At 36.0% G+C, this 24517-nt stretch overlaps 1 pseudogene; it reads left to right on the top strand.

Annotated features, from left to right (window-relative positions):
- Positions 1-1655: 1655 nt before the first annotated feature.
- Positions 1656-4650, top strand: LOC101288969 (UBX domain-containing protein 6-like; annotated as a pseudogene).
- Positions 4651-24517: the final 19867 nt, after the last annotated feature.

Genomic DNA, 24517 nt, shown 5'->3' with positions numbered 1-24517 from the left:
ATATGTAGATTTTTTTAATGTAAAATATGTAGATTGAGGGTATTTTATCTTTCCTGTGAATTTACAGAGAAGTATACTCCTAGGACAATAATTATAAGTATGAATAAAAAATAATGAGGCTGGGCTTCCCTGGTGGCGCAGTGGTTGAGAATCCGCCTGCTGATGCAAGGGACACGGGTTCGTGCCCCGGTCTGGGAAGATCCCACATACCGCAGAGCGGCTGGGCCCGTGAGCCGTGGCCGCTGAGCTTGCGCATCCGGAGCCTGTGCTCCACAACGGGAGAGGCCACAACAGTGAGAGGCCTGCGTACCGCAAAAAAAAAAAAAAAAAAAAAAAAAAAAAAAAAATGAGGCTGTCGAGATGCTAAAATACCCACATTTCATAATATTTCCTAGGCCTGAAGAAATAATAATAAAATAATTTTGTGTCACACATGACAGTGGTTTGTTATAAAAAAAAACAAAAAATTATCTCTATGCTGTATCTTTTATTCTAGTATATTTTGAAAAACTGTTCGACACATTTTATCGTAAACGCAATAGAGATATAGAATTGGAAAATTAAAAAAATTACAAAATGAGGAATTTACATATAACGGTATCACCTATTATCTCCTCATTCACAGATAAAATTATCTTGATATTATGAAATATTTTTCTTTTAGCCTTTTATTCATTCACAAACTTAAACCCAGAAGTGCACATATATATACAAATTGTTATTATATCCATAAATGCAGTTTGATATCCTTCTTTAAATGATCATAGTACTGACATTTAAAATATTAAATTAATGATTTAATTAAATTATATCACTGATATTTTCCTACAGTTTAGACACTTCTTTTAATAATTTCTGGGCTTCCCTGGTGGCGCAGTGGTTGAGAGTTCGCCTACCAATGCAGGGGACACGGGTTCGTGCCCCAGTCCAGGAAGATCCCACATGCTGCGGAGCGGCTGGGCCCGTGAGCCATGGCCACTGAGCCTGCGCGTCCAGAGCCTGTGCTACGCAACGGGAGAGGCCACAGCAGTGAGAGGCCTGCATACCGCAAAAAAAAAATTCTAAATATTTTATCATATAGGCTTATCCTAATTTACTTAACTATTTTCTTATTTTATCAGAAATATAGATGTTTCTATTTTTGTTTTAATTGAGGGTAATGTAACGAACGTCCTAAATCACACATCTTTAGGTGCAGTACTATCCTTTTAGGTTAAATAGTGGAAATGTGTTAGATTTTAGGATACAGTTTTTTTAATACTGAAGATAAGATATATGCTGCCAAATTGGTGTTATAAAAGTTTTTTTTTTCTCAATAAAATTTGTACAATCTTCAGCTTTGTAATAGTGAAGTTTTTTTTTCCAACTTGACATGACCCTTATTGAGTATTAGAGTATATATAGAAGCTGTGTTATCTGGTGTCGTAATGATCAGTGGTTTTCAGTTAAATAGGACAAAAAAACAGTTAAAATGGGAATCATAGGTAAATAAATTGAGTTTGTTATATCATATTTGGAAATAGAGTATACCAGTTGTCTTCATGTCTAACTCTGGGACTTGACTTCTTCAAGGCAGGCTGTTGGAAACAGAAGATAAGTGTGAACAATAGGAACCCTACAAGCATACACAGGAACTCACCTAAGGATTGGAGGCCATGTCAGTTCTCACTAAGTTTAACCTTGATGATGTGGGTGTCCTTCAGGAGAAGCTGGCATCCTTCATCTTGGAGCTAACCCCACCCTTGATTCAAGAGTCAGAATCTGAAGGAGGATCAAAGAACATCTGGAACAGCTGTAGGATCAGCAGCAACCCCATGCTGACAAGGTAAGCATCAAATGACTGACAATTTGAGTCAGCTATAAAAGTACCTGATGACACTGACCCAAACTTCTGAGCATAAAAAAAAAAAAAAAAATATGGCTGCTGCTTTACTTCAATCCTCTAAACCTAGTGCACAAATGTCTCTTGTGGGCTACCTTAACCAGAAACATACTGGAAAGGGAACTCTGAGGAACCAAGTACAGCCTGGCACTCCGTTGACACTTTACAAAGCCACCATATACAATCAAGGTCTTTTCTTTAAGATTATTATTATGTTCTTAACATCATTACTTTCTTGAATGAAGCACATTTTCTTTGACTTCCATTTCTGATGTAAGGGAAGTGAGTACTTAAGAACCCTTTAAAAATAATTTGAATGCAGAATCTTGTTAGACTTTTATATATGCATATAATGTATATACCTTATATATATATATATATATATATATCCCCAAATTTTATTTATTTTTTGTCTCCTCCCAAAATGAGAGCAATGATTTTTTTTTAATTTGACATCATTAGATTGCATAAAATTACTTAATTTTGTTTTCAGAGAAACAACAATGCTGTTTCTTTTTCATTCACATTTTATAAACATGTCTGATTGTTAAATAAATGAACCAATTATAAGAAAATGTGCCACCAGTTTAAACAGATTTGGGAACAATAGAATGTTGTTAAGCACCCAACTCTTTTGGTGGGAGGAGAAGTTCATGACCATAATTGAGAGAAACCTACTAATCACTAATTTTCAGGCTGCCTTGGGCAACCACGGTCAATATATCTTATGGATGAAAAGGGGACATCCTAGCGTGTTGTGCCTGTTAAACAGAGATCTGTCAAAAAAACAACTCCAAATTTATACCAACTTCCATAACATATATACAGACTTTTTCTAAAAAATACATATGCATATTTAGACATACATATATAAATACACACAGATATATGCATGTAGATAGATACATAGATACATTCATAGAAAATTAAAAAGGCCCTGGACTGTATCCATAACTATTTGCAATAGTATGCTGGAGCTGTCTCATACTGGCTTACAAATCCAACTGTGTGCATCTTTTCCCAAATCCCCATAAGTCACATCATGTTGGTAGCTTGAAATAAGGCATAGTGGAAATATATACACTATGAAATTGACAAACACTATAAATAGGGATTTGGGGGGTGGCAGGGGAAAAGTCATGGGGGTGCAATGGCAGGGGAAAAGTCAGTTCTCAAAATTTTAGCAGTACACAACTTGTTATACATATATGTGCACACATACCCACATGCATGCACACACCCAACTATTTTAGAACAACTGCAAAATATATGAAACAATTCAGTATTTTAAAGTTTCCTCTGGTAAACTATATTTAATTGTTTCTAAGATATAGATTTTTTGTGTTTTATATCTCTGAAGTTTATGTATGATCTATAATTGATTTTATTTTATAATTGTAATTGGTTAGAGCTTCTTTTCCCCTTGATGTTATAAATATAATGGTATGCCTTATGATCAGCGGTGTCGTTTGTTTGATGTCTTCTATGCAATGCGACACAAGTAGTGTATGGTTAATCACTATATTTTTGCTGAATTTTTAGTTTGTTTCCAGTTTTTCACAATTACCAATGATGCTATAAATGATATATCATTAGTACACATTTCTTTTATAGTCTCCAGCCGGGGACCCACCGATAAGGCACAGATGGTGGCAGCAGCTGCTGTAGTTGACTTGAGCATAAGTAACTCAGGGCCCTGAGACCCCCAACACAGGATTCCATTCAGAGCCAGGTGAGAAAGGAACTTAGAGCTGAAGGAACTCTGAATGGGAGGCTGGAGGCCCCAGGCACCAACATGGTGCTTGAGCCCAAAGAATCCTCTACCCATGGCTGAGCCTGGAGTGTACTTCACCCGCCCACTCACAGGGATCACTGTGAGGAAGGACCAGAGGGATGCCCACATCAAATGGATCATTCTCTCTCCACTTTTTCACTGACCCAGTAATTGTGCAACAGGGTGAACCTGGGTATGGATACAATCGCCAATACCTGGACAATATCCTTCTGCATCCAGAGGAGAAGTACCAGGAGATCAAGCTATAGAACAAGTTGTTTCAGGAATGCATTTACAGCCTGGAAAGGACCCATAAGTTTTTGAGGCTGGTGGCTTCCAGAAGGCGATGCTTCCAGCTTCCAATCAAGAGTGCCCTGAAGAGTTCTGCATGCTGAGCAAGGCCGCCCTGTTCCAGCCCTGGAAATTGGAGAGGCACCAGGAGCATCTGCTGCACCCAGAGCTGGTGTGGAGCACCTGACCCACAGCGCCGGACCTTCCCGTGCTCACCCCTGGCCTCTCAGTTCTACCTGCTGGGTCTTCTTCAACCTCACAGCAGAGAAGATCAAGTCAGAGCAGAGGCTCAGGTTTGAGGCTAAGGAGGGGCTGAGCGTGGTGTGCACCAAGGCAGTGCAGAAGGAGGAGCTAGAGAGATGCAAAATACACCTACACACTGCTATGAGTCAGCTCCCCAGACCACTGCCTCCTCCAGTGGATCTTCTAAGATCACGGCACATCAGGGAGCTCACGGTACTGCGTGAATTCATCCTGGAGGCCTTGCAGAGTGACTGGCTGCATTGGAGCTGCTGGCTTCCAGAGCACACAAGTTATCGGAGGACGGGAACCTGGCCTTGAAAGAGTGTTGGCTGATGCCCTCAGCCCTCCTGACTTTCATGTGGGGGTGGCCTTTTTAGAGGACTTCAAGGCTGTGGGGGCCGAGCAGAACTCCTGTATCCTTAAACCTGAGCTCCTGTCAGCCATGGAGAAAATCTCTTGAAATAAAAGCAGGGTTGGCTTGACACCCCCCCCCCCACACACACACACAATATATATATATATATATATATATATATATATATATATTTATTTATTTATTCATTATGAGACCATAACTGAAGGATAGATTTAAGCAAGTAGACAGATTGAAAGAAGTAGAATTAGTAGTTCAAGGGCATTTCTACTTTAAATCTTGTCAGATAATGCCAGTTTTACAGTCTCAAAAAAAAGATTATCAGACGCTATTGCAACAGTGGGTATTAACATCATATTTAATTTCTATACAAAACTTTATTGTTTTACTGAATATTTATTTCTTACTATAGTAAGCACTGAAAAAGATTGTTGCACAAGGAAGAATCAAGTTTACCTTATTTTAGGCAGTGATGGACAACATACAAGCTAAATAAATAAGAATATATATCATGTACAAAAAGAAAATAATTAAAATAAGGTCTTACAATTTAGAGTGAGATAGTGGCTAACTTAAATTACTGGGCTCCTAGAAAGGAGCCAATGAAGCAAAGATCAGAGGAGGAATATTTTTGGTTTGAACTCACTGAGACAGTATCCATGTTAAAGATGTGATAAGAAGGTCAGTGTGGCTGAAACATAGTGGAAAAGTGGGAGAATAATATAGTGCAATGTGAGATCAGAAAGATAAATATGAACAAGATCAGGATAACAAGTTTGAATTTTATTCTAAGGGTAAGAAAGCCATTGGAAATGTTTTATACAAAGTATAATATAGGCATTTAAATTATCACTCTGGCTGCTAAGCAAAGGAAAGGTAATAGGAAATCAAAGGTGGAAAAAAGAAAATACAATTAAAATGTATATTAGCTTGGGCTGCCATAACAAAGTGCTGTAGACTGGGTGGCTTAAACAACAGAGATTTATTTCTCAAAGTTCTAGGGACTGAGAAATGCAAGATTAGTTGCCAGCATGGTCTGGTTCTGGTGAGAGCTCTCTCTGGCTTGCAGACAGCCCTCTTCTGGCTGTTTCTTTATCTGGATGAGAGAGGAGAGAGAGAGCAACTTCTCTGGTGTCTCTTCTTATAAGGGCACTAATCGCATTATGAGGGCTCCACCCTCATGATATCTTCTAAACCAAATTATCTCCCAAAGACCTCATCACTAAATATCATTACATTGAGGGTTAGGGCTTCAAAATATGACTGGGACAGGATAAGTGTGGGAGTGGGGTGAAGGGACCAAACAGAATTCAGTCCCATAGCATTGAAAACAATTGAAAGAGTTTAGGTGAGAACAGATGGTGACTCAGACCAAGACCATATGAAAGGCAGAGAGAAGTAGGAATCTCTCCGAAAGTGGTTCTATTCTAATGGTAGCTTTAAGAAGAGTCACTAATGCTAGAGTTAAAAAAGGGACTGTGATGTGAGGAAATTAAATTATTCAAGCATAGCTCCAAGATGTTTGGCTTGAGTGATGGAAAGTGGTGCCATTTACGAATATGGAAGACATAGTAAGAGCAGATTTAGAGAATTATCAATATTTCTGCTATGGCCAAGTTACCTTTAAGCTACTGAAAGGGATCAAAATTGCAATATCAACTAAGTAGTTGAATTTATGAGTTTATATTTTTCTGGAAAAGATGAGATTGGAGATACAGTCTGAGGAAACAGCATATAGATAGCATTTAATATTAGGCAATTGGATAGAATCACTAAGGAAATGTATAGATACGTAGAATGTTCAAGACTGAGCCAAGATCAAATAATAATATTCAGAAGTTGAGCAGATGACTAAGTACCAAAATCAGATATTAAGGGAGGCTGATAGAGAAAGAAAAATAAGGAGTCAGGAAGCCAAGAGAAGGAAGTATTTAAAGGATGAAGCTGGGGTCCACAATCTTGACAGTTTAAATGGAGTGCTGTCAGTGGAAGACTTTTGGAATAAATCATAAATCGAATATGGGGTGGGGAAATGAGGATACCAAATATGGACAATTATTTAAATAATTTCAACTAAGAAGTAGAGTGGAAAAAATAGGGTCAAAGCTGAAGGGAAACATAAGACCAGAAGATATTTTTATCTTAATTGGAGATTCTAGTACATATTTGTATGCTGATGGAAATTATGGCATGGAGGGGGAGAAATCAAGAATGCATGAGAGAGAATAATCGGAGGACATAAACTGAGAAGGCAAAAATAGATTTGATCAAGAGTTCAGGCAAAACAGATGTTGTTGACAGGAGCAGGAGCACAAATCTGTAGTAAAAGAGCTGAAAGCAGAGGATATATATATATATAGATGAAAGTAAGCTGGTAGATTGGGTGTGAGGATGATGAGAGACTTCCCAAATGATATTCATATAGTACCTTTTCATAATTGCAGAGAGTTTCATTGTACAGCACTAATCTGCACAATTTTTACCATCTTAAAACTACAGAAATATATTCTTCTCTTTCCAGAAATGTACATTTTACATATTTTTCTATTTTAACCCTGAAAAATGTTTTTTATACTTGGTGTACATTAAATATCTAACTTGATTTTTTTCCCCAATAATTAGCCAGTTATCTTTAAGGTGTGTTAAAACCACTTCTTTTCCCCACTACATTAAAATTCAATGTTATTATATACAATGCCACTTTTTTTATATGAGTATTTTGCATTCTATAGCATATATGAAATACATAAATATATTTATATATTAACATCTGCTGTTAGGTTTCAAATCTTTTGCACTTGATTATTCACTTTTCTTTATGTCTATGATATGTTTTTCTATTATTATTTTGGACTTATGGTACAGTATGGCATGTATCCTATCATTCATTCCTTTATTCAAAAAGATATTAACTTTTCTGCTATATTTTTCTTTACTGATGAACATTTCAATAAGTTAGCTGTGTTCCAATGTATGTTTCATATATTTTAGAATAATCATGTTTATTGGAATTTAATTATGTTATAAATTAATTTGAAAATATTGCCATTTTGGGTATGATATATTCCTTAATTTATTAGGAAATTCTATATGATTAAAATTTTTATAATAATTCTTTCACTTATAAATCCATCATAGTTCATCCTTAAGTTTTTAAAAGTTGTTATTCCTATAATAAACATTATATTATTCATTAAATTTTTTTATTATGTGTTTGTTTTCTATGCAACCAAAATACTACATGTAGGTGGAGTCAAGATGGTGGTGTGGGAAGATGTGGGGTTCACATCTCCCCACAAATAGGAATGCTGCAGGACAATGGTGGGGGACCTCAAAAACCAAGAGGTCGAGAGGAACCCCCAAGAAAACTGGTAGGATGTGTGGGGACTGAAAGGGGAAGAGAAGTGGAGGTGGACAGGACTGGAGCCCCTGAGGGGTGGCTGAGGGGGCAAGGGGTTCTTATGCCTGGAGGGACCCTCAGGGACTCAGATCGGGGGGAGCATGCCCAGCATATCCTCTGCCAAGTTGGCCGGGGAAGTCTGCCCAGCTCTGGGCCATGTCCTATGCCCTCAGAGACCCACTCTGGGCTGTGTTGGTCCTGGGAGCATAGGAGGGAGGGCAGGGCAGAACAGAAGAAGCAGGTGGGAGAGGGCCTCCAGGATCAGAGGAGCAGGAGAAGGAGCAGAGGGCGTTTGACTTACCCACTCGAGCCCGGGTACCTACTGAGCTCTCAGCCTGGTCCCCCACCCTCCAAAGCCCCATCCAGGCCACGTGGTTCTGGGGGCATAGGAGGGAGGCTGGGGGAGAGCAGGAGAAGCAGGTGGAGGGGCCCTCCAGGACAGGAGGAGCAGAAGAGGAGTGGAGGACATTTGCAGGGAAGTCTGCTGAGTTCCCAGGCTGGGTCCCCCTGCCCTCCAAACCCCCCTCCAGGCCACATAGGTCCTGGGGACATAGGAGGGAGGCTGGAGGAGAGCAGGAGAGGCAGGAAGGAGGGGCCCTCTGGGACCAGAGGAACAGGAGAGGAGCAGAGGGCGTTTGCCCAACCTACTCAGCTAGAGAAGCCTGCTGGACCCCCAGGTGGGGTCTCCTACCCTCTGAGATCAGAGGCAGGAGGCACACCTGGACCCCTTCTGTTCCACTGATCCTAAGCCCAATGCCCCCACACCCCCCAGGGCCTTTTCCAGCCCTGTGGGTCCTAAGCATAGGTCCTGTCCACCACCCAAACATCACCCTGCTTAGGCCCTGCCCTTCAGAGCCAAGGCCTTTTCCACCTTTCTTTTTTTTTTTCTCCTCCTCTTTTTTTACTATTGTGATTCTGTTTTACCTTCTGATTGTTGTTTCATCTATATTTTTATTTGTATATTCTTTCTAAAATATCTGTTAGTTTCCTAGTCTAATTTTATTTTTTACTTTGTTATTGTTCTCCTTTATTTATTTATTTATTTTTTGCCTCCCACATGGCTTGTGGAATCTTGGTTCATGACCTAGAGGTTAAGCTGAAGACCCTGTAGTGGGAGCTCTGAGTCCAAACCACTGGACTAACAGAGAAACTCAGAACCCAGGGAATATTCATCGGAATGAGGTCTCCCAACGGTCCTCATCTCGGCACCAAGACTCTGCTCTACCCAACAGCCTACAAACTCCAGTGTTGGAAGCCTCAGGCCAAACAACTAGTAAAACAGGAACACAATGCCATTTATCAAAAAAAAAAGAAAAAGAGATGGCAAAAAATATGTCACAGATGAAGGGAAAGGTAAAAACCTACAAAACCAAATAAATGAAGAAGAAATAAGCAATCTACCTGAAAAAGAATTCAGAGTAATGATAGTAAAGATGATCCAAATCTCTGAAATAGAATGGAGGCATGGATTGAGAAAATACAAGAAATGTTTAACAAAGATCTAGAAGAACTAAAGAATAAACAAGCAGAGATGAACAACACAATAACTGAAATGAAAAATACACTAGAAGGAATCAATAAAAGAATAACTGAGGCAGAAGAGCAAATAAGTGAGCTGGAAAACAAACTGGTAGAAATAACTGCCGAGGAGTAGAATAAAGAAAAAGAATGAAAAGAATAGAAGAAAATCTCAGAGACCACTGGGACAACACTAAATGCATTGACATTCAAATTATAGGGGTCCCAGAAGAAGAAGAGAAAAAGAAAGGGTCTGAGAAAATATTTGAAGAGAGTATAGTTGAACAATTCCTTAACATGGGAAAGGAAATAACCACCCAAGTCCAGGAAGCACAGAGAGTCCAATACAGGATAAACCCAAGGAGAAAATAGACACATATTAATCAAACTAACAAATTAACTTCAAAGAAAAAATATTAAAAGCAGCAAGGGTAAAACAAAAAATAACACACAAAGGAATCCCCATAAGGTTATCAGCTGATTTTTCAGCAGAAACTCTGCAGGACAAAAGGGATTGGCAGGATATACTTAAACTGATGAAAGAGAAAAACCTACAGCCAAGATTACTCTACCCAGCAAGAATCTCATTCAGATTTGATGGAGAAATCAAAATCTTTTCAGACAAGGAAAAGCTAAGAGAATTCAGCACCACCAAACCAGCTTTGCAACAAATTCTAAAAAAAACTTCTCTAGGTGGGAAACACAAGAGAAGAAAAATACTAACAATTAGGAAAATTGTAATAGGAACATACATATCAATAATAACCTTGAATGTAAATGGATTAAATGCCCCAACCAAAACACAGACTGGCTGAATGGATACACAAACAAGACCCATATATATGCTGTCTACAAGAGACCCACTTCAGACCTAGGGACACATGCAAACTGAAAGTGAAGGGATGGAAAATATATTGCATGCAAATGGAAATCAAAAGAAAGCTGGAGTAGCAGTACTTGTATCAGATAAAATAGACTTTAAAATAAAGAATGTTGGGCTTCCCTGGTGGTGCAGTGGTTGAGAAGCTGCCTGCCAATGCAGGGGACATGGGTTCAAGCCCTGGTCTGGGAGGATCCCACATGCCGTGGAGCAACTGGGCCCGTGAGCCACAACTACTGAGCCTGCGCGTCTGGAGCCTGTGCTCTGCAACAAGAGAGGCTGCAACAGTGAGAGACCTGCACACTGTGATGAAGAGTGGCCCCTGCTTGCCACAACTAGAGAAAGCCCTCACACAGAAATGAAGTCCCAACACAGCAATAATTAATTAATTAACACCTACCCCCAACATCTTCTTTAAAGGACTCTTTAAAAAAAATAAAATAAAAAAATAAAGACTGTTACAAGGACAAGGAAGGACTCTACATAATGATCAATGGTTCAATCCAAGAAGAAGATATAACAACTATAAATATTAATGAACCCAACATAGGAGCACCTCAATACATAAGGCAAATGCTAACAACAATGAAAGGGGAAATCAACAGTAGCACAATAATAGTAGGGGACTTTAACTCCCCACTTACACCAATGGACAGATCATCCAAACAGAAAATAAAACAGGAAATGCAAATTTTAAATGACACAATAGACCAGATAGATTTAATTGACATTTATAGAACATTCCACTCAAAAGTGGCAGAATACACTTTCTTCTCAAGTGCACATGGAACATTCTCTAGGATAGATCACATCTGTGTCACAAATCAAGCCTTGTAAAATTTGAGAAAATTGAAATGGTATCAAGCATCATTTCTGACCACAACGTTTGAGATTGGAAATCAATTACAGCAAAAACACTGTAAAAAACACAAAAACATGGAGGCTAAACAGTGTGCTACTAAATATGCAAGAGGTCACTGAAGAAATCAAAGAAGAAATAAAAAAAATACATAGAAACAAATGACAATGAAAACATGATGACCCAAAACCTATGGGAAACATAAAAGCAGTTCTAAGAGGGAAGTTTATAGCAATAAAATCTCACCTCAAGAAACAAGAAAAATCTCAGATTAACAATCTAACCCTACACCTAAAGCAACTAGAGAAAGAAGAAAAAAGAAAACCCAAAGTCAGTAGAAGGAAAGAAATTATAAAAATCAGAGCAGAAATAAATGAAATAAAAATGAAGAAAACAATAGCAAAGATCAATAAAACTAAAAGCTAGTTCTTTGAGAAGATAAACAAAATTGATAACCCTTAGCCAGACTCATCAAGAAAAAAAGGGAGAGGATGCAAATCAATAAAATTAGAAATGAAAAAGGAGAAGTCACAACTGACACCACAGAAATACAATGGATTATAATAGACTACTACAAACAACTATATGCCAATAAAACAAACAACTATGAAGAAATAGACAAATTCTTGGAAAGGTACAGTTTTCTAAGACAGAACCAGGAAGAATTAGAAAATATAAACAGACTTATCACAAGTAACAAAATTGAAACTGTAATTAAAAATCATACAACAAACAAAAGTCCAGAACTAGACGGCTTCATAGGCGAAGTCTATCAATCATTTAGAGAAAAGCTAACACCTATTCTTCTCAAACTCTTCCAAAAAATACAGAGGGAGGAACACTCCCAAATTCATTCTAAGAAGACACAATCACCCTGATACCAAAACCAGAAAAAGATGTCACAAGAAAAGAAAATTATAGATCAATATTACTGATGAACATAGATGCAAAAATCCTGAACAAAATACTAGCAAACAGGATCCAACATCACATTAAAAGGATTATACACCATGATCAAGTGGGATTTATCCCAGGGATGCAAGGATTCTTCAATATATGCAAATCAATCAATGTGATACACCATATTAACAAATTAAGGGAAAAATAAAACATATGATCATCTCAATAGATGCAGAAAAAGCTTTTGACAAAATTCAACACCCGTTTATGATAAAAACTCTCCAGAAAATGGGCATAGAGGGAACCTATCTCAACATAATAAAGGCTGTATATGACAAACCCACAGCAAACATCATACTCAATGGTGAAAAACTGAAAGCATTTCTACTAAGATCAGGAAAAAGACAAGGATGCCCACTCTCACCACACTTATTCAACATAGTTTTGGAAATCCTAGCTATGGCAATCACAGAATAAAAAGAAATAAAAGGAATACCAATTGGAAAAGAAGTAAAGCTGTCACTGTTTGCAGATTACGTGATACTATACATAGAAAATCCTAAAGACGCTACCAGAAAACTAACAGAACTAATGAATTTGGTAATGTTTCAGGATACAAAATTAATACACAGAAATCCCTGCCATTCCTATACACTAACAACAAAAGATCAGAAAGAGAAATTAAGGAAACAATACCATTTACCATCGCAATAAAAAAATAAAATACCTAGGAGTAAACCTACCTAAGGTGAAAGACTTGTACTCAGAAAACTATAAAATACTGATGAAAGAAATCAAAGATGACATAAAGAGATGGAATAATATACCAGGTTCTTGGATTAGAAGTATCGATATTGTGAAAATGACTATACTACCCAAAGCAATCTACAGAGTCAATGCAATCCTTATCAAATTACCAATGGTATTCTTCACAGAATTAGAACAAAATATTTTTCAATTCGTATGGAAACACAGAAGACCCCAAATAGCCAAAGCAATCTTCAGAAAGAAAAATGGAGCTGGCAGAATCAGGCTCCCAGACTTCAAACTATGCTACAAAGCTACAGTAATCAAGACAGTATGGTACTGGCACAAAAACAGAAATATAGATCAATGTTACAGGATAAAAAGCCCAGAGATAAACTCACTCATATATGCTCACCTAATTTATGACAAAGGAGTCAAAACATACAATGGAGAAAAGACAGCCTCTTCAATAAGTGTTGCTGGAAAAGCTAGAGAGCTACATGTAAAAGAATGAAATTAGAACACTCCTTAACACCATATACAAAAATAAACTCAAAATGGATTAAAGACCTAAATGTAAGACCAGACACTATAAAACTCTTAGAGGAAAACATAGGAAAAACACTCTTTGACATAAACCACAGAAAGATCTTTTTTGATCTACATCCTAGGGTAATGAAAATAAAAACAAAAATAAAGAAATGGGACCTAATTAATCTTAAAAGCTTTTGCACAGCAAAGGAAACCATAAACAAGACGAAAAGACAACCCACAGAATGGGAGAAAATAGTTACAAATGAAACAATGTACAAAGGATTAATCTCAAAAATATACAAAGAGCTCATGGAGCTCAATATCAAAAAAACAAACAATCCAATTAAAAAATGGGCAGGGGACTTCCCTGGTGGCGCAGTGGTTGAGAGTCCACCTGCTGATGCAGGGGACACGGGTTTATGCCCCAGTCTGAGAAGATCCTACATGCCGTGGAGCGGCTAGACCCGTGAGCAATGGCTGCTGAGCCTGCACGTCTGGAGCCTGTGTTCTGCAACAGGAGAAGCCACAACAGTGAGAGGCCCACGTACCGCAAAAAAAAAAAAAAAAAAAAAAAAAAAAAAAAATACTACTGATGAACCTAGTGGCAGGGCAGGAATAAAGATGTAGATATAGAGAATGGACTTGAGGACACGAGAGGGCAAAGTGAGAGTAGCATCAACATATACACACTACCACATATAAAATAGTGGGAAGCAGCAGCATAGCACAGGCAGATCAGCTTGTGATGACCTAGAGGAGTGGCATAGGGAGGGTGGGAGGGAGGCTCAAGAGGGAGTGGATATGGGGGTATATGTATGCATTTGGCTGATTCACTTTGTTGTACAACAAAAAAATAACACAGTATTGTGAAGAAATTATACCCCAATAAAGATCTGTAAAAACAATACTACATGTATCATCTTATTAATTTTCATGATTATCACCCTGGGTTTTTTAAGATGAATAATTGCATTATCTCCATAAAAATAACATCCTGATAGTGATAAACACAACTCCTGATAAATATATTATATATATTTTTACCTTTCCCTTGGCTAAGATTTTTATCTTTCTGTTGAGTTAGTGGAGGTATTTATATATTTTCCACCCCCTCACTAAATTTTTATTTTGGACTCTAGTAAATACTGCTTATCAGAGTAGAGAAATTTCTTTTGATAACTAATTATTTGAGTGAATATTGGAAATAAATATTATATTTAATGTATATTTTGAGGGCACCTGGAAAATATATATTTATATTACATGTTGTATAATAATCAAATTTTAATATTATAAATTATACAAAAGTATTTCCTGATGTGAAAACATCATTTAAAAAATATTCCACAACTTTCTCTTTCTTGAATCAATTTTTCATTTTTATTATATCAGAGTTGTGAATAATTCTTTCAGATTACATGGTAAACTTTGGAATCTTTGCCTGGATGAATATACATTTTGCCTTTTGACTTGAGTGCTTGGTTTGCTTGACACTGAATTCTCTGTAAAAGAGTGTCCTCTGGAAAATTGACATTATCTTTTATCACCTGGTCACTAAAAAAAGAGCTGGTACTAATCTAATTATTCATACATTTCAGACAATTTTCTTCTTTCTGAAAACTCTCTGGACTTTTAATTTTTTATTATTATTTTAACTTTTTGTTTTGTTTTGTTTTGTTTGCATTTGATGTCTCCAACTTTATCCCTCTAGCCCTTGGCAGTTCTGAGCACGTATTATTATTAGTACTATTATTGTTATTTATTCTTACAGTGGATTCCTTTCCATCATTTTTTCTCCTCTCTTGAATTTTCTTTTAGATGTTTATGAAAAAAGCTAGTCTCTTCTCCTTTTCATAACATTTCTCTCACTCTTCACATTTCTTTGGCCTCTTGCACTTGCTTCTTAGAGAATGCCATGGCACAAGCTCTCAGCACACAATATACTCATCAGCTTTGTCTATCATTCTTTTTAATGCATATAGTGGGACTTTGGTATTTTTAATTTGCACCTACCCTGATTTTTTCCTTTACTGAAGTTCAGCTTTACTGTTTGCTTGGATTTGGGTTTTTTACATTGTAATATTTTATACATGCAAAATAAAATATATGTAATGCAGCAATAAGCTATAAATCACAACAATAAAGTGAACAAGACAAAAACAGAAACTAATGAAAACAGTCAAAGCTATCTATGTTCTTTGCCCAAATCTCATTCTTATGTCTCCACACTTTGAATTTTTGTTGTTTATTCCTTTGCATAGTTTTTGAACTAAATTATCATCTATATATGTAATCCTAAATATATTATTTAAGATTAAAAACATAATGATAGCTTCATACATAGTCTGTAGAAACTTATTTTTCACTGAGCTTTATGTTTCTAAGATTCATGTTGTTGTATTCATCTTTTTTTCAAGACTGTATCAAATTCCATGGTATAAACAGTCTACAATGTTTTACCCACTCCTCAGTTAATAAGTCACTTGTGTTTCTAGTTTTTTGTTTTGTTTTGCTCTTGTTTACTATTTTAATCACTGGAGTGCATGTGCCTTTCAAATATTATTTTATGACTATCAGGAATGTTTCATAATTCTCAGTAGCTCATTCCCAGATAATTTGTTGATTCATTGTTATTACATATCCAAATTTCTTTCTCACATGGCTCTTTATAAGGGCATTTCTCAGGCTGAATCACTCAAATCCTAGCACAGAATGCTGCATGTAAATTGTTGTCTGCTTATTTGTTTGTTTGAATAATCCAATCTCAACACATCCCTTTAAAGGTTAAAGCTTGCTCTCTGAGCATCCTCCACATCATTCTAACTTTGTGGTAAAATCCCAAAAGCAGACGCAGCACAGGACAGAAACATGGTATTCCCTTGAATCATGCCTTATTTCTCTGGCAGTTCAGATGAGGATCCAAGTCTGAATCAGAGTACAGAGTATGGGTTTAACCTGAAATGCAGATAGGACAACCTAGAATATAAATAATCTTGGGCAATGTTGTACATATTAACCCAGATTTCAGCTGGGGTATCACTGTCAAAAGCAATCATGATAAAATCAATTTGAATATTATTCCATGCACAAACATTATCCTACTTCCTTTCTATAACTTCACTTGGGGCTTTTAGAGTTGGGTGCTGGGTAACATCCATCTTCATAGTTACCTCCTGCCTATGACGTGCTGCCCTATTATTTTTTCATTCTCTGTTCAGCCTCATTTGTTTCCTTCTTATTTTTTTATTCTTATATATCTTTAAAAAGATTCCCTTATAGTGATGCAATCAGGAATACAGTATCCTTCTCATACACTGTCTCTAAGGATCAAAAAGAAAAGGTTGTTTGCGAAGGGAGGAGGAGGACACGGTATTTTGCATCTCAGCCAAATTCAAATATTTTACAATATGAGGAACTTTCTATCACCCCATAGTGATGTTTGGATATATGGTCTCTTCTTTCACATTTCATCCCAAACATGTCCACTCCTAAGAAGTAAGCTCTCCCCCAACCAAATTCTCCCATTTTTGTATGCAGAGATAGTTCCTTGCTGTTTCTAATGGGGTTTTTCTTATATATCACCTAGTAATTTTCTTTTCTTTTCTTTCAATATCTGTGTTTAATCCATTGTTGCTTTTAACAGGCTTGACCAAAGGTAAAAAATGAGTAATGAGGAAAGTGTGGCAAGACTCTACCTTCAATTTTGTGTGTAAGAGATTGATTGCACAATAAAGAACTGAATGAAAAATCAGCAACAGGAAAGAATAGAATATGAAGACAAGAAATATTTTCTGTGTTGTCAGAAAACAGCCTTGAGGAATGCTACACATTTTTATTTTATTTCTAGCTATGCTGCATTTATTTACAACAAAATATCACTGAAAGCAAAACAAAAATCTCCTTCAAAATTGAAGCAGGTATACATAGCATGTGGGCCTCTCACTGTTGTGGCCTCTCCCGTTGCGGAGCACAGGCACCGGACATGCAGGCTCAGCAGCCATGGCTCACGGGCCTAGCTGCTCCACAGCATGTGGGATCTTCCTGGACCGGGGCACAAACCCGTGTCCCCTGCATCGGCAGGTGGACTCTCAACCACTGCACCACCAGGGAAGTCCCATAGCATGTTTTAAATTAAATTTCTGACTTTGGAGAGGAAGAGTCCCTTTTATTAGATCATGTTTCCTCAAAAGAAACATAAGGAGAGGACTTGAATTGAGGTGGTTAATTTCAGTGATGTCCCAGGGAGCAGAGATGAGGAATCAGGAGGAGAAATACAAAGCAGCATAAAGGTACATTATATAAGTGGCTGATCTATTGATTCATTAAACTTAAAAGTAGAAAATTAATAGAATATCCAATTACAATATAATCTGGAAAAGGAAAAATGTGCCTTAGATATCTCTAAATCAAAGACTTTAACTATAACCTGGGAAAATCCTACTGAGGGAAAAGTTTAATCAAAAAATTCTCTAATTATCTCATGCCAAAAGTGAATAACTCAAGCTCTTGGAAGGTGTTAACACAAGGTTCAATCAAAATCTTCTGAATCTATAAGTATTTTAGAAGTATAATGAGCATTCAGTTTTATAGTTAATAAGTTTACTTGACTACTTTATATGCATATTAAAGATTCATTTTTCCCAGTTTATCCTTTAGATGGAAATGCAAAGAAACCATTTTAGAATTTAATGTCAAGGGAAAATCTCTAATGACTATGGTAAGTTCCTTGTCATCCTCTTACAAAACAAAGAATGTTGCCCACCATCCAATTCTACAAGAATCAAGTCATTAGCCATTACAGTTGCTGACATGTCGACTTAAAAAATATTCACAACCTAAAAGTTGAGAGTTATGTTTTATTTGGCTGGAATTTTTAGGACTTCAAGACTGGGAGGCAGCATCTCAAGTAACCCTGAGAGACCTGCTGTGAGGAGGTGAGGGGGGAGCCAGGTTATATAGAAGTTTTGCAACAAAGGACAGGTAGTCATAACATCAAAAGATTATTGTTAATTAAAGAAAACCAGATATGTCAAGTTAAGGAATTTAGCGCCTTCCTCTATATGGGAAGATGCAAGAGACTGGGCTCACTGAAATCATTCCTTTGATATGCACCTCAGCTATCTGGGGCCAGGGATATCCTGGGGCCAGGGATATCCTGTGTTTTCACATCCTGAGTTTCCTCAGGGCTCACAGGCTCTTGGTGGAGGGCTGCAATCCTTTGTTTACTGATGACTGTGACATCCTTTGTTTACTGATATGGCAGGCAATATTCCATTTATCACATACAACACACCCTGAAGGAATTCAGGGTGAAGATCAGGAAGAGGCACTCTGTGCTCTGGGAAAACAGACAGAACAGGCCTTCAGATAGTTACATATTTTAGGAGAAATTTGAATGAACCTGAATTCTTGCATCCTCCCATACTTAGAAAAGCTCTAAAATCATTACTTGAGATATCTATTCCTCATTATCAGCAGTAACCTTCTACCAAGACGTATGCTTGATAACAAGTACCTCTTTGCCAAAATCATACATATACTGACCTCCCCACCTCTCCCTCTCGCCAACTCTTTGGAACAGTTTCTCAGAGTTCTCTGAAAGGCTGTCTCCTGGGCTATCCTCCTCAGTAAGATACTGAATAAACTCAACTCACAGCTCTTACACTGTGTGTTTTTTCCCAGGTCAACACTCAAATTTGTCTTCAAATTTCAAGTGTAACTCTCCCATTTGAAAATGATCACTTATGAAAGAATTAATAAAGAATACCGCTCAAAAGATTTTCTTCTAACATATCTCTTGGTCTAAATTTCCTCTGTTGAATTATTTTTAAATGGATTTTGAAAATAATAATAATCATTATTCTAATATGCCCTAGAAGGGATTTACCTACTTTTAGCTTCTACCTTCCACAAATACAGAGTGAAAGTGGTTTACATGTTGTTTTACATTTAAACACCTGGGCTAATGAATTCACATTTTTTATGTGTTATACAAAAACCATGAAATTGAATGCTTTAAGAAATTATTGTTTCTTTTAAAAAAAGATCAGTGCTATTTAGTATACTTTTGCATATATTAAATAGGCAAAGTTATAAGGTGCGGTTAATGATTTTATTCTTTAGTGTGGGGGGAGATGATTTACAATTCTTTAACCACCCCTAACCACCCCTAACTCTCTCTCTCTCTGTCTCTCTCACATACACAGACACACACACACACAATGTTCAGTGTGTATATTCGGTTTAGCTTAATTACTTCAAGCACAGTTATTATTTCATAGTCATGCACTTTTAGTGCCATTTTAAATGTGTATAGCAAAACAACATCTGTTTAATATCCTTATTTTAAACTTTATATAGATAGCTTAAAAATCTTAAACAAATCTGCACAAGATATTTTCAGAGTAACACTGGGCATGTATGACAGAGATATTCAGCTGCTTTCATTTTCACACAAATGTGGGAATGGAAGCCTCAGGCAGTGTGAATAGCAGCTCTTCAAACTTCAAAGTATCTGTGAAGGATTCTTGCTCTGCTCTTGCCATCATGAATTCGGCTATGCTTGGGGAGCAATTAAAATTAAATAGCCTCTGAATCGTAAAAAGTGAAAAGCTCTATTTCTGAGTATGAACATACTCTATCACAGTAGTGGCAAAGGAGAAGTGTTGATAGAGCAAAATAACAGAGCTGACAAGAGGGACATGACATTCTGTGTTCAGAGTATATATTTTCCAGACAACATTTAATTGTAAGCATATTTCTTCAGGTTTCCTACTCTTTTAGAATAAATATATGCATGTGGTATATTTATATGTATATAGGCATACACACATGCACATATGTAATAATCATTATGCACTATTACAAGATAAATGCATCTTTGGAAATCCTTTAAGTGTATTAAGCAATTGTTATACTTCCTAACTTCAGCACTGTAAAGAAATCCCTTAGAATTAGTCATGAAATTATATGATGCCTATTAAAAGTGCAATAAACTTTCCCTTTTCTGAGATTACATACATCTATTAGCATGGATGATTAACATGTTTTTCATCCTCCAAATTATCTTTTTTTATTTTATCCTAAGTTATACACTTTTAATTTTATTTGGCTTAAGCTGAATTATAGGGAAAAGTCAATCTGAAATTCAGAGTTAGCTGTTCACATTGAGAACCAAAAAATCACACACACGCACACACACAAACACACAGACAGGCCTTATTAGTCATATGACTTGGTTATTAGCATAATTAGTACCATGATTGTCCTAGTTCACTGTCTTCCTATATGACATTACTATTTTAGGGAACTCTTTACCAGGATAATAACTGATGAAAATAACTTAATTGTTACTTTAAGGAATTCCTGATAAGCCATTTAAGACTGTTCAACTTTTTAAGAGAGAGAATCAAATGACTGTTTACACACCAAGATGCTCCAAATTCCTTGCCCCAAAACTTGCTATAACAATCTATTCTAAACTATTATATCATGATCCTTATCCAAAGCCAATCAAGCCCTTGGTCTGAAAGACTCAGTTTAAGCCAAACCACCAACTATCATAAATATGCAGACTGTGCACTTTTCACTCTAGGAAGCTACTAAGCCTCTGAAGTTGTGCTCCCTTTCACCACAGTAAGCACTAAACTCAACTCTGCCTTATCAAGAGTACAAGATGGAGCCAGCATGCAGCATCCAAGTGGCTGATGTATATTTAGATAACTGACAGGAAAAGACAGTTGTGAGGGGCCGAGGCAGGAGATATGCTCATAGGTCCATAGTTATTCTCAACCATTTAAGAAAAAAATAGTTGATGTGATGCTCAACCCAACATACGTAGGATCCAATCTAATATACCAATGAAGTATTTATATGACATAATCTATAGTGATGTAGCTTAGATTTTCTCTAAGATGCTATTGATTTTATGTTTTTTTAAATATTGTATTCAAAATTTTCCCTGTATTCCTCTTAGCTCTAACTTATTCCAAACACACATATTCAAAATAAGGAAGAAGAAGGAAGAGGAAGAGGAGGAGGAGGGCAGGGGAAGGGGGAAAAGGAAAAGGAGGAGAAGAAAAGAAAGAAGAAACCTGTATCTGACTGTCTGTATAGGAAAAAGGAACATGTTAAAATAAGGGAATATACAAACCTAAGGTTTGGATTGCAATTTGGCACTCATTTGAAATCAGAGTCTTTCTGGGAAACAAAACTTTTTGAACAATGCTGGAAATCATGGTTACCAGAAGAATCTTGAATTGAGTGGGAAAGTTATTTTAAATGAGGATTTCAACTGTTTTCATATATAGTGATTATAATTTGTTATATATGATTTTATTATTTTTGCATGATTTCAATTGTTACAGTATTGTCTATAAGATTCTTCTCTCTGTATCCACCCCCCCATCCTCATCCCTGTATGTGTCCCTTTCCCTAGCCCTGAACCTCTCTGGGATAGACTGTGTTGTCTGAAAGAACTGGAACTGAATTGTGGAAATTTGATGAGTTGTATAGAGTGCTTAGTAAAGCATCTGGTACATAATAATCATTCGATAACTACAGGCTGACATTACTGTCAGCTTTGCATTTGTTTATTTATAAGCAGGATTTTTTTCCTCTTAAGCAGTTCTCTATTCAATGTAAAATATTGGAAAACACAGAAATATATAATGAAAAAAATCAGTAATTATCCCACAATTCAGTATAAACATTTGGTAAACATTGTTAACATTTGGTATATTTCCTTCTTCTTTTAAATTAATCTTTCCAAATGTATATTTGTATATATTTACATGATTTTAAAATTTAAATATGTTGAATATAAGTTTTTATACTCTGTCATAGTTCATATAATATTATTACATTAGAATTTTTATGGTCAACACTTTTTCAAAAGTATGATCTTATTGTTTATATAGCTTGTGAATGTTTATAAACTACTCATATATTTCTATCACATTCACCTTAAGATATGGTATATTTTTCACTTTATTAAATGTTATAGAATTATGTTAAAAGCATCACAGTCCTACTAAATGACCCTCTTTATGCCAAAATTCTTACATAGTACTCTATTTTTTAGCAAATGCTAGTCTTGTGGGCTCTGAATTCATAGTGCCAGGGCTTGAATCTATCAATTATTAGCTATTTACATTGAATTTTTAAACTTCCTGTTGCTCATGTTTTATCTAGAAAATAGGAAAAAAATACCTCACAAAAATATTATGGAATTAAATAATATAATTCATTCAAAGTATTTACTGAATCACATAATTATTCAATAAAATTCATCAATTTACCTCATAATCAAATTAACTAATTAATAAAACAATAATAAAATTTTGAAATGTATTCTTTGGTTAATAAAGTCACTAATTTTAGAATAAAATACATTTTAAAGTTTTATTTATATTTATCTATTTGCAACCTTTCTGAAACTTTCTGTATATATCCTCTGCTAACCATCCCCCATGTGCTATAACAGCTCTCTAAATTTTTTGGTAATTCAGCCATGACACCTTATTTGAAAACTGTCATTTTCTCTTTCTATTACTTCACTACTTCTCTATGTGTAATATGATATCAGTGAACATTCTCAAATTACTAAGAATATACTTAAAATTCAGCTTGGGTTCCTACTTCACAAATTTAGTTGGTAGTCACTGTAAGTGGAGAGGTTTATAAAATGTTTTCATTCATTCTGTTTCCAAAGTAATCTCTACAGTTAAACAGAGAAGAGTATTAAACTACAGACATGTGTGCACACACTCGCACACACACGCATGCACACGCACCATCAGAGCTACTGATATTCTCATAAGGTAGATAAATGCAGGCAATCATGAGTAATGCAAAGTCACCATCTCTGGAGCAAAATGAGCATCAGAAGATGTGAAGTCAGTTACCCTAATGAACAATGAAACTGTAAGTAGCCTCAAATATTTAAATTAAATCACATTCTAATATGCAATATACTCTCTGAGAGAAATAATTAAAGAGGAATTAGCTTTTTCAGTCCTCTAGGATACCATTTATTATGTACTTGAATTAAACAAAAACATATTTATGGGATTATATATCTGTACACACATAGGTATGCATGTAAGTGCAGCTGTTTTAGTTTGCTATTATTGTTGGAACAAATTACCACAAATTTAGTGGTTTAAAAAAACATAAATTTATTATTTCACTGTTTTATAAGTCAGAAGTACAGTAGTAACCTTAATTTTGTCTACAAGGTCTCTTTTCCAGTGGAAGATATATTCACATGCATAACATCTGGCAGTGAAGGTCATGGGAGACAAAATCTCATCTACCACAGCAGAAGAATCTTCACCTTTTATATACATTTTCAAAACATATTCTTTGAAGTGTAAATTCTATGACAGGAAACATGCTAAGGATTTTATCTTAAATTATTTTGTTTAATCCTCACAATGTGTTTTCTAAATAAGTATTACTAGAGACATTTCATAGATGAGGATGCATCTATTCAAACTTATTAACTAGCTTGTCCAGTAAAACAAAATGAGTTTAAGATCAGCCTGAATTTGTACCTAGAGCTACCTGACACTAAAACTCAGACTTCTAACTACTCTGCTTTTTATTAGTGACAGCAAACAGACACTCACATGAAGATTCTTATAAGTTAGCTCAGGTCTAAATATGAAGTAATAAATCAATTGTTGAATTAACTTTTGAATATGTCAATAGATTTAACAATAAGTTATATGTCGGGTGCCATGATTACAATTACACACAAACACGCACGCGCGCACACACACACACACATTATTGTGGCATGAAGGTTTTATTTTAGAAAAAAAATTACTATTTTCAAAGCAGCTATATCAATTCACCAATGAATTATTGCAATTAAATCTAGTTTTTAAAACTTTTACAAAGCACTCAAGCATTCTTCTTGAACTTTATTTCTAAAGAAGTGTAAAATTCAAAGAATCTTTACGGCTTTCTACTTTCTAAAAATTTTCTCATTCTCTCTACCTCTATTTTGTACCTCTATTTTTGCATCAGCACATGAAAACAGTAAATTTATTGTAGAAAATAGTACACTTGTGTAACTTAGGGAAACTGATCTCCTAATTCATGTTTAGTG

Source organism: Orcinus orca, chromosome 4 (genome assembly GCF_937001465.1).
Source record: "Orcinus orca chromosome 4, mOrcOrc1.1, whole genome shotgun sequence".
Taxonomy (NCBI): domain Eukaryota; kingdom Metazoa; phylum Chordata; class Mammalia; order Artiodactyla; family Delphinidae; genus Orcinus; species Orcinus orca.
The sequence above is the reverse complement of the archived record's forward strand: the minus strand, read 5'-3'. Positions and strand labels throughout refer to the sequence as shown.